The following is a 12,165-nucleotide window of genomic DNA, read 5'->3' as shown; positions in this document are numbered from 1 at the left end:
CCTACCCGGGACACTGCTCCCCTGTAGCCAAAGGCCTATAGATAAGGCTTGGCCATTCGTGGCCATTCGGGGACGGGCGGGGCGAGCAAAGAAGGAAAAGGACTCTATATTTTCCTTCTTTGCTCAGAGAAGCCAAGGGCAGTGTCTCCCTCTCTCCCTCCCTCCCTCCCTCCCTCCATCCCTCTCTCTCTCTCTACCTCCCTTACTCCCTCCCTCTCTCCTCGTCTCTTTCCGTCTCTACCTCGATCCTACTGACTTGCTGGAAAACTTCCTGAACTTCCTGAGGCGGAAGCCGGGAGCACCCTGAAAAGCGCGATTTTCCAAAAATTGCTTTTAATTCTTGTGTGTTTATTTTTAAAACTTACTTCTTCTCCTGAGCACTTCCCACCCTTTGTCACCGATCTCCTCAGTCCCGAGCAGCCGATCTGAACGCTGCCACGGGGTGGAAATAGAACGACCGCCATTGCGCCGAAAGCCCGCAGGCCACGCCCACAAACGTGAGGCCACGCCCCCACACCGCATTAAAACTGTACCTCCCCAGGACGCGCAGCGGACGCGCGCAGCGGGCGCGCCGCCAGCGCGCCAATGGCGCGCCAAAGGCAAGCCCGTCTGTGCCCGTCCGCGACCGACAGGGACCAAGGGCCATCCCCCCTGGTATCTCCACCAGAACCCAATATAGCATTAGTGACCTCCTCAAACTCAAACCTTCCAAGGAAGCCCGCTGTCACCACCTCCACCACCCTCTGTCCCTTCCTACCTCCTGCCCTCATTGTAACTCTAGTCTCAAGTTGTACCGACACACCCCGGAGCAACAAAGTTTCAACATACTACTCCTAAACTGCAGATCACTGCCGAAACATAGCGCAGAAATCTTTCTACTAATTGACGAAAAAAAACCCGACGCTGTCTTACTAACTGAGACCTGGTTAACTTCTGACTGCGACCCAGATGTAATCCTAGCACTCTCTCCCGGCTATCAGATCGCCCGCAGAGACCGCACTCGGCGACAAGGAGGAGGGACTGCTGTCATACACAAATCCGCAATTCAGTGTCACTACACACCGGATCCAATCCCGGACTGTGAAAGTATGTCCTTCTGCCTGAAATTCACTCCTAATGATAGCCTAACAGGTATACTCTTATACCGCCCCCCAGGACCTCTGAACAACTTTCACTTGGCACTTCCCTCGCAAGCAGCGATTTCCGCCATGTCCTCCGCCAACTTCACTATACTTGGCGACCTTAACCTGCACTTTTACGACCGGTCTGACAACACTACTAATGAGCTAATCTCAAACCTAGCCACCATCCAGCTGGAGCAACTAATTAAAAACCCCACCCACAACAAAGGTCATCTGCTAGACCCTGTTTTCAGTAACTGTCCCAACCTCTCAGTAGGGTCCATCACTCAGCTCCCGTGGACAGACCACTTTCTCATCCCACTCACCTGGTCCACCCATAAACACACCCCTAAAATCCCCACCTCACGCACAAAGAGGAACTGGTCAAAACTCCCTCTAGAGCAATGGGGCAACCAACTTACGGCCACGAAACCTTCATTTACTCAGGATCCCCTACTAAATAGTGGGATCTTTAATGAGTGGATCGAGGATTCCCTTGACACCGTTCTTCCCGTCAGGAAAACAGTACTAAAAAGAGCCCAGGAAACTGCTCCTTGGTACTCAGAAGAACTAAGAGAACTCAAACATCAGTGTAGAAGGATGGAAAGGAAATGGCGCCTTGAATACACCACCACTGACAAAGCCAGATAAAAGGAAACCATAAAAGCATACAAACTTGGGATCACTAAAGCCCAATCCACCTACTACAATGGAAAAATTATTTCTGCCAGATCCAAGCCCAAAGAAATCTACCAAATTGTCAAAACCCTCTCCAAAATTTCCCCCCCTTCAGTGCCAGCCGATAACCCTATCGGCCGATGCAATGATCTAGCCGATTTCTTCCACCAAAAAATCAACAAAATATACTCCTCCTTCACCACCTCCGCATCCGACCCAATCATCAATGAGCCCCAGCTCTCTACAGATACTACCCCTCTGCGTCTAGCAACCATGAGTGACATCCCACCATTAGACCTGGAATCGCTTCAAATTCTTGCACTTCAAATAAAACCTGGCTCTCCCTCTGACCCAGCACCCCCCCTCACGATGACCATGGCTAGCCAAACAATTCTCCCCACCCTTTTAGAGCTACTGAACTGCTCCTTGGAAAAGGGAATAGTACCCCCCATATGGAAAAAGGCCATGGTGAAAGCACTTTTAAAAAAGCCCAACCTCAACGTGAACGACTCTAACAACTATCGTCCCATTTCTCTGTTACCCTGGGCAAGTAAAATACTGGAAAAGTATTTTAATCACCACCTAACCAAACACCTCAAAGAAAATCTCCTATTGGATGTCACCCAAACAGGATTCCGCCCAAAACATGGCACGGAAACAGCTCTCCTAGCCGTGGTAGAAGAATCAAGAAAGATCCTGGATCGAGGGGGATCAGTGGCAGTGGTCCTCCTCGACCTCAGCGCCGCATTCGACACGGTATGCCACAAAACTCTATTGCATCGACTTTTCGATCTTGGAGTCTCTGGAAATGCTCTTGCATGGTTAAGATCCTTCCTGAGTGGAAGAACCTTCCAGGTCTTCGATGGGGACTCCTGCTCCACCAGCAAACCTCTGAGCTGCGGGGTGCCACAGGGCTCCTCCCTGAGCCCCACGCTGTTTAATGTCTACATGAGACCGCTGGCTGGGAGCGTTCGTCAATATGGCATCAAGATCATATCATATGCGGACGATACCCAGCTCGTGGTCTCCCTGGCACAGAAGAACAGCAGGCTCCCACAAGTCAACATGGCATCCTGCATGGAAGAGATAAAAAGCTGGATGACGGCATCCTCTCTAAAACTGAATGGGGACAAAACCGAGATCCTGATCCTCGGCCCCCCTTCCCCAACCACCATTGCACAGCTATGGCCCCCCAGCTTGGGCCCGCCCCCATCTCCAAAGGAGGACATCAAGAGCTTAGGAGTCTGGCTTGATAAATCCCTGACTCTTAATACCCAGGCAACCAAGACCTCAGCAACTTGCTTCGGATTGATCCGGATGCTGAAAAAAATCCTCCCTATCCTACCCCTAGAAGCCAAACAAATCGTCATTCAGGGCCTCATTCAATCTCGGCTTGACTTCAACAATGCCCTCTACCTAGGAGCACCAGAATATGTATTAGAAAAACTTCAACGGACCCAGAACTGTGCAGCCAGGACACTACTACAGATACCCAGCAGAGAATCATTCAAGGCAGGGATTCGATCTCTCCACTGGCTGCCTGTCAGGGAAAGAATAAAATTCAAGGCCCTCTGTATCTCCCACCAAGCCTTCTACAGAGCTGGCCCCCAGATCATCCACCCCCTTCTCACTCCATACCACCCCGGCAAACAGCTCCGATCATCTAACGCCTGCCTTGCCACAGTTCCCCGAATCAAAAGATCTAGGGCCGGAGGCAGGTCCTTCGAGCTCAACGCTTCCAAGCTTTGGAACTCCCTTCCCCCCTCTTTAAGATCCAATCAGACTCTCTCCTCATTCCGCAAAGAAATAAAAACCTTTCTTTTCAGAAACTAAGCACCTCACCCCCTCCTCAGAGTACTCTGCCCTCTACTCAGCGCTTGGACGCCCTCGGGCAGCAGCCGCGCTATACAAATCACCTTTTCATTTCATTCGTTCCCCAGTGAAATGGATCCAAAATGAATGAAACTGTTGCTGGAAAAGCATTCTCCTTCTGACATTTTTCTCTTCCAAAGTGCAGCGTCTGGATGGAGAAGGAAATAAAAATAAAAATAAGTTCCAGAAAACGTGAAAAATATATAAATAAATAAAGCGTGTTTGCGGCAGATTAATGAAATAAAAAAATAAAGCAAGACGCGGTGACCAGGGTGGTTTTATTCTCGCGCAAACACAGTAGCGCCACTTTATAGGGTTTGGTAGTGAAGCGCTACTTTCGTTTTCTCATCTGTCTTTCAACAGCATTGTTTTCCCCGGGTGGGGAAGTGCACCATTCCTGGAGGTACTGCAATACCAGGTTGACAGAGCAAGCTCCTATTCCCTCTCCCTGTTCCAAAAATCAATTTAATATATGGTCTCCAGATAGAGGACGTATCAGATATTAAACTGATAAGAACAGATTTGTTTTTTTTTTTGAACAAATATACTTTATTTGGAAAATGTATTTTTGTTTACAGATACAGATTAACCGATCCCATTCAGGGTGGTGTGCATTTAAACATGACTGGGTGATGCACGCAGGCAAAAACCTATCAGTTTTTCCATCTAGATGTATGTTTCATATTGGGAGAACAATTTTATGCTAAAGTGTTCTCCATACAGATTTTAATTTACCCAGTCTCTCCATTTTTTTTGTTTCCAAGTTTCCTCTGCTTTTTGTTGTCCATATTTTTTAATGTGTACATAGTAAAAGGTCATCATTTTTTCCAATGCAATATTGATACAATCTTTGGTGGCAAACTGTATGTGTTGAAAAACTCCAAGGTTTCTCGTTGTCCATAAACTTTCTTTTACACATGATAATATTTTCCACAGTATATTTTATTTGTCTTTGATACAGGTTGTGGGGAATCCATACAGGATTAGTTCATAGCTTATACTGTTTTGACCTGTGATCCCTTTTATTAAGGGTCCTATGGTTCCCCAAGTCTTTTGGACGAAATGGCAGTTCCAGGGGAAGTGGCGTACAGATTCTTCCACCACGCAAGTGTCTCTTGGGCATATAGGTTCCTTGGCGAGGCCTCTTTTGTGTTGAAAACTTTTCACGGGTAGAGCTTTATGGATGGCTAGCCATGCCAGGTCTTTTTGGCTGTTGGTTATCTCCTTGCTGCTTGTTGCTTCCCATGCCTTTTTGGATAGTTTTTCGTTCAAGTTGTTGGCAGGTGTCAAAGTTTCTCTTTTTTGTATGGCTTCTTTTAGTACTGTCCGGTGTGTGAAGTCTTCCGCTTCAAGTTGAAGATGGGTCATGTTTTTCAGGAAGTCTGCGATGATACTGTACAGTTTTAGTGGTACAAAAGCGGTGGGCAGTCTGTTATCTTGTTCAACTAGCCTGGCTGTTCGGAAAATGTTTGCTGCTCCATATCTGATAAAGTGCACTGCAATGTTCCTTTTTTCAAGTATAGCATTTAGGCATAAACTGATGTATGTGGTAAGGAAGTATAGGTAAAGGTTTGGCATTCCCTTTCCCCCATTTTCTAATCTTTTGTAGACTATTTCCCTTTTTTATTTCTCCATTTTGGAGGACCAAAAAAAATTGAATAATGATCTCTGCAGGTTCTTTAGGGTTTGTTTGTTGGGGGGAAAAATCATTGCCTAGTAGAGCATTAGGAGCAGCAGGACTGCTTTAATTACTAGAATCTTTCCAGTTAAATTTAGCGATCTAGTCTACCATAGTCCTAGTTTTTGGTTTATTTTGGTTTCTACTTCTTTCCAGTTTTCTTTCCCTGCTGTGTCTGCTGAAAAAAGGACTCCTAGTATTTTTGTTGGTTGTCTGGTGGTTTGGATGGGAAGATTTGCCAAATTATCCCAGTTTCCAAATGTGAGGCAGGTGGTTTTTTCTACATTCAGCTTTAGGCCTGATGCCTGTGTAAAGAGGTTGCAGTGTAGCAGAGTTATTTTTACTGACTGTGTGTCTGGACAGAGAATGGTGATGTCGTCCATGTATGTTATACATTTGTGTCTGTCTCCCCCTGCTCTGGGGAAAAAGACTCCTTTTATGATTTTGTCCTTTCTTAGTGTTGTTAAAAGGGGCTCTACAGCACAGATAAAAAGGGCTGGGGAGAGTGGGCACCCTTGCCTGACTCCTGTGCCTATGTTTATTTCTTTGGTTAGGTGATTGTTTATCTGGAAGGTGCTGGTAGCATTCGTATATAGCAGTTTTATGTGGTTTGTAAAAAATGGAGGGAAACCCATGTGTTTTAGGACTTCAAACATGTAGGTGTGGGAGACGTTGTCAAAGGCCTTTTGTAGGTCTAGTGAGAGGACTCCTAGGGTTGTGTTTTTATCTAGGTCCGTCCAAATGGCGTCTCTTACTGTGATAAGGCTGTCCCATACCTTTCTACCTGGGACCGCGCACGTTTGGTCTCGGTGAATTACCAATTTAAGCACTTTTTTGATTCTGTTTGTAATTAGTTGCTCAAAATGTTACTGTCTACGTTTAGTAGGGTAATAGGTCTCCAATTCTGCAGATTTTCCCTGTCTCCTTTCTTGTGTATGAGTGTCACCACTCCTTTTAGGAAAGATGAGGGGAGGTTATTTTCCTGTATGGCTAGATTTAACATTTCCACGAAGTCTCTGGCTATTTTTTACCAGAAGGTTTTGTAGAATTGCTAGGGCAAGCCATCTTGCCCTGGGGCTGAGTTTTTGGGGATTTGTTTAAAAACCTCTAAGAATTCTTGTCCTTCAAAGGGTTTGTCCAGGAAGAGTTTTGCTTCTTCTGTTTTTTATCTATATTTTTTAAGAAATCCTTTCCTATGTTTTTATCTATTTTTCCTTCTTTGTAAATATTGTTATAGAAATCTGCTGTTAAGTCTAACATTTTTTCAATTTTGTTTTCTACATTCCCGTTTTTGTTTTGTAGTCCAGTGATATTTTTATGCGCCTGTTTTGCTTTTTTTTTAAAAAAAGGCGTTACATTTTTCCCCTTCCTTGTATTCTTTGACTCTTGAATTGAATATTGTTTCTTTACCTTTTTGTAGGTAACATTTTCTAATTTTTTCTCTGGTCTTTTTTATCTCCTCTTTGACCTCAACTCCTGTATCTTGTAGTTCTATTAATAAGGCTATTTTTTCTTGTTAGTTTTTAAATTCTGCTCTTTGTTGTGCGGCTCTCTCTTTCCCTATGTTTGTAAAGAAGAATCTTGTTTGCTTTTTGACAAAATCCCACCATAGGGAAAGATTTTGAAAATTTTGCTTTTTCGTTTGCCATCTACTGTAATTTATTTCAAAAGCTTTTTGGATCTCTTCTTCCGTTAGGATTGAGGTATTTAGTTTCCAGTACACTCTCCCTTTTTGGTTGTTTTTTGGCAGCTGGCGTTTGGTTATCACTGTTTGGTGATCCGTCAGGCAGCTGTTATCTAATTGGGCTGAGAGGCATTTTATTTGTTCATTTGCGAAGATAAAGTCTATTCTTGATGTGGTGTTGCCGTCCCCCGATAGCCAAGTGTAGCCTGTCGTGTTTGGGTTACAGATTGTAAAGGAATCTTGGAGGGTGGAGTTTACATATTTTGTAGTGCTTTGGAGCTGCTGTCTAGTTTGTATTGCATGGAGGACCCATATCTATCTCCTGGAGACATGATACAGTTGAAGTCTCCAGCAATAAGGCAGGGTTGGTTGCCGATAAGGAAAAAATTTAGATTTTCAAAAAGTTCTTTTCTCTTTCATTTTTTTCCGTAGGAGCGTAAATATTTATGATTTTTAAATCATTTTCCTTCTACTTAATTATAACCATCTGGGCTCTTCCTGGGAGATGGTTCTTTCTTGTAATGAATGGGGGTGGTGGTTTGTAAATAGGATCCCCACTCCTGCATTTTTGTTTCCTCCACCTGACCAAAAGGAAGGACCGGCAGGCCATTCTTTTTCTAAGAGTCTGTAGTCTTCCGCATAGGGTAGGCCACATTCTTGTAGGCATATTACATCTGCTTGTAAGCTTTTGCAATATTCAAAGATAGCGGCTCTCTTGTTTATATTGCTCAGACCCCTGACATTTATAGAGGCTATTGTAATAGCCATTAAAATATATAACCACATAATTTTATATTTATTTAGACGTTTACCTTTTCCGTGTTCTCCTGAGGGAGAATGGAAACACCCTCTGGCCAGTATCTCTTCCTCATTGCTGAAGAAGATTGGGCTGTCTAAAACTAGGTTTTCTTTCTGGAGGAGGTCTTCTCCAGAAATGTTTACCTTATTTTCGGTGTCAGACAGACCTTCCATATGGGGGTCCTCTGAGTCAGGCAGGTTTGCCAGGCTACTATATCTAGAGCCTGGGCATTGCGTGTTGTCTATTTGTTGTTTGTTGGCTTTTCTTTTTATTCTATTTTGCATTGTTTCGTCTAAAACTGGTAGCCCTCTTTTTTTCCCTTTCTTTTTAGGTTTTTGGCTATTTGTCTCACTGAGTATCTTTTAACTTCTCTTACTGGTCTCTGGGTATTTTGTGTGGTTTCTGAATCTGACTCTGAGTCCGATAGGTTAGGTTTGGTTAGTGATTCTCCTGTTTCTGAGATTCTTGCTTTTTTGTCTCCCTTTTTGGCTATTTCCTTGTCTTCTTCCTCCTCCTCCATTTTTCCTCTATCTGTGACTCAGGGGCACTTGACTGGGTGATGTGTGTACTCCCTGAGTCTTGGGTGATAGCAAAAAGCCATTTCTGACTATAACCCTCTAAAGGTTCTTCTTTGCTTTCTTGTGGGGTCTCAGTTGTGTCTGCTAGGTCTATTGTTTCAATTTCTATTTCGTGGTGTACTATGAGGTTTGTGTTGGTTTGGCACTCCTCCTGTTTTTCTTGAATTGTTTGTGTGGGGATCTGTGTTTGCGTGTCATTTTCCTGTGTCTGTGGTATTTTGTCTATGTGTAGGGGTGTGTCTTGTTGTTCTAAGGTGTCTGTTTTTTGTCTGTTTCCTTACTTTTCCCTATGTTTTTGTCTGCTTCTTTTGGATTTTTCGTATCTGTCTTTGTATTCTGTTTTTTCCTTTCTCCTAAAGATTCTTTCAGGCTAGGCATTTCTCTATGTGGGCAGTTCTTATACAGGTGATTGTTTCCTCCGCATAAGTTACATTTTTTGGGTGCGGTACAGTCTGGGGCCATGTGTCCCTTCCTCCCGCAGTTTCTACATATGTCTCCTGGGCACCATTCCTTACTGTGCCCAAATTGTAAGCATGCTCTACAAAAGTTAGGTTGTCCAGGGTAATATAGGAAGCCTCTGTTTGGTCCTATTGTGAAGTTGAGGGGGGGGTGTTTTGTTCCTCCTAACCCCACTCCTCATCTGCCGCTAGTATGCACATAAACCTCCTCTTCGCATTCCAAATCCCCCATTCATTTTTTAGTTTGCTACCCCCTCTTATTGTCTGGCAGTATCTGCGTAAGAAATTTGCTATTTCGGTTGGGGATGCAAAGGGGTTGTACATGTATACAGTGATTGGGATTTCTCTGGGTGTTGCCAAGGGTGTGATGGTATACCCTTCTAATTCTGCATGGTCTTTTTTGCTATTTAAATCAAAAAGAAATTTTTGGTACATGGCCTCGTTACAAAATGTAACATCAAAAAGGCCTCTTATTCTAAAATCATGTAGGCATTTTACTGCTGCAGGTTCTATCTGAAAAACTTTTTTAAACACAATGTCCATTAAGTGGGTGAGATTCCTCCTATGTTTGTCCTCCTGTATTTCAAATCTAACAGAGTACTTGGTACCTGGGGGAGCCGTTTTGCCGTTTGTGTTGCCTCTTGGTGGTCGAGCACCGGTGTGGTGCGCCTGGGGGCTCGCGTTCGTGACTCTGAAAAAGGCTTCCTTTCTTTGTTTGCGTGCCCCCTGGCCAAGCACCTGTGTGGTGCGCCTGGGGGGTCGCGCTCGTGATCAAAAATAGCTTTTCCCTCGTTTCGCGTGCCCCCTGGCCGAGCACCCGTGTTGTGTGCCTGGGGGCTCGCTGTTTCTTATCGGTCTTTTTCTGGGCGTGGGTTTATGTAGATTTTCAACGAGCGCGGAGGTGGGGTGCTGGTTGTCTTTTTTCCCCTTCTCCGCTTTCTGATAACCGAAAAGGGTTGTGCGAAGATGGCATATTTTGGAGTATCCCCGGGCCGAGCACCCAAATGGTGCGCCCGGGGTCTCTCCAACTCCTCACCAAAAGGGTTTGCTCTGCGTCTCTGTGGCGTGCCCTCTGGCCGAGCACTGTCCGGTGCGCCTGGGGGCTCACGTTTGCTCTGTGAGGAATGCGGAGGTGGGACTGGATGTCCTTATCCCTTTTCCGCTTTAAATTAAGGCTGTGCGTAAAATGTGCGTTTTGGAGTATCCCGGGGCCGAGCACCCAGCTATACTTGGCCGGTGGTCAGCAGTCCGCTGAGTGACCCCGAGCCAAGCACTATCTTAGTGCGCCCGGGGTCTCTCTAATCCCAAACGTCACCACGCAGCTATGTGCGGGTGAAAGTGTCCGCGCAGGGAGGCTTCGCCACCCCCCCCCCCCCCGAGTTTCTGGGTGTCAGCTGGGTCCCGGGCAGGCCAGGAATCCGCAGTCCGTCCCTCCACTCGGGGTGGGGCAGGTATCTCCCTTGGTGTGGGTGTTGGCCTCCTTGAAGTAGCCCAGGGCCCGCGCAGCCTTACCACGGACAAGCCGTGGTGCGAAGACCCAATTTCACCTAGGTGCTCACGCAGCCTTGCCACGGACAAGCCGTGGAGCGAAGGCCCAACAACACCCAAGTGTCTGGTTTTTCAGGCGCCCTCTAGCCAGTCCCAAGTGTATTTCTACACTTGATCTTAGCCAAAAGGCCGAGAAGCGATAACCAGAATGGTGCCAGAATTCACACCTTCCGAAGCAATCTACCTGGCTGACCCGGACCGGGGTCTTCCCTTGCACCGTTGCTTGAGGCCCTTTCGCCTCTTTTTCTGACTCCTAGCAAGAGCTCAGCATGTGCCCATAGAAAGGAGGCCCTAGCCTCGGGCCTTCTCCCTGCTCCCAGAGTCCTCCTCGGCTCTCGCCTCGTTAGGCGTCACTTAGCATACCCACGTTGTCCTCTTTCTAGTATTTGCATGCCCCGCCCCTTCCTGGCCACTGCTTCCAGCCGGCTGGCCGGAAAACCTGGCAGCCGTGGGATGCTGGGAATCAGGCCAGGATGCCCTGGCAGCTCCCCGACAGGAAAGGGCCGGCGCCTCGCCCTCGCCTGCCCGGGACACTGCTTCCCTGTAGCCAAAGGCCTATAGATAAGGCTTGGCCGTTTGGGGACGGGCGGGGCAGGCAAAGAAGGGAAAGGACTCTTTATTTTCCTTCTTTGCTCAGAGAAGTCAAGGGCAGTGTCCACTTCTCTGCCTCCCTCCCTCCCTCCCTCTCTCTCCCTCCCTCCCTCCCTCCCTCTCTCCCTTCCTCTCTCCCTTTTTCTCTCCTCGTCTCTTTCCGTCTCTACCTCGATCCTACTGACTTGCTGGAAAACTTCCTCCATTCGTTCCCCAGTGAAATGGATCCAAAATGAATGAAACTCTGTTGCTGGAAAAGCAGTCTCCTTCTGACATTTTTCTCTTCCAAAGTGCAGCGTCTGGATGGAGAAGGAAATAAAAATAAAAAAAAGTTCCAGAAAACGTGAAAAGCATATAAATAAATAAATAAATAAATAAATAAAGCGCGTTTGCGGCAAATCAATGAAATAAATAAATAAATAAATAAAGCAAGACATGGTGACCAGGTTGGTTTTATTCTCACGCAAACACAGTAGCGCCACTTTACAGGGTTTGGTGGTGAAGCGCTACTTTCGTTTTCTCATCTATCTTTCAACAGCATTGTTTTCCCCGGGTGGGGAAGTGCACCATTCCTGGAGGTACTGCAATACCAGGTTGATGCGTGGAGTGGACAGAGCAAGCTCCTATTCCATCTCCCTGTTCCAAAAATCAGTTTAATATATGGTCCCCAGATAGAGGACGTATCAGATATTAAACTGATAAGAACAGATTTTTTTTCGTAAAAATATATCTTTATTTATAAAGTTTTTGGTGCACGATACATTTTAACCAATCCCTGGTAGGGTGGTGTACTTTTTACCAATCCAGAGTGTGGTGCTCGCAGGCATACACTTTGGTGGTTTCCATCTAGATACTTTACTATGTTAAGACTTACCCCATATTGGGGGGTCTTTTATGATGCTTTTATTAGCCATTTGGCCCAATTTTTATGTTTCCATATTTGGCTGGCTTCTGCCTGGCCTACTCTTTTAATGTCATACATTACATAAATCATTGCTTTATTGAAACACAGTTTTGGCATTCATTTGTGGTCAGCTGTTTGTGTGAGAAGAGTAATAGGTTCCTGGAGATCCACAGAGTTTCTTTCCCTGCATTGATTATTTTCCATGCGATCTCTTTGTCTGCGGGGGGTAGATCTAGGCCGTAGAGAATGTTCTC

At 45.8% G+C, this 12,165-nt stretch overlaps 1 non-coding gene and 1 pseudogene across 1 annotated transcript; both read right to left on the bottom strand.

The window, feature by feature from the left end:
• Positions 1–4,052: 4,052 nt before the first annotated feature.
• LOC146816833 (U2 spliceosomal RNA) lies at positions 4,053–4,237 on the bottom strand. The gene has a single exon (XR_014964963.1). It is a non-coding gene; the product is annotated as a U2 spliceosomal RNA (small nuclear RNA).
• Positions 4,238–11,563: 7,326 nt separating this feature from the next.
• On the bottom strand, positions 11,564–11,737 carry LOC146816832 (U2 spliceosomal RNA; annotated as a pseudogene).
• Between the last annotated feature and the right edge of the window lie 428 nt (positions 11,738–12,165).

This window comes from Triturus cristatus, chromosome 6 (genome assembly GCF_964204655.1).
Source record: "Triturus cristatus chromosome 6, aTriCri1.1, whole genome shotgun sequence".
Classification (NCBI taxonomy): Eukaryota; Metazoa; Chordata; class Amphibia; order Caudata; family Salamandridae; genus Triturus; species Triturus cristatus.
This window is presented reverse-complemented; position numbering and strand designations above follow the sequence as displayed.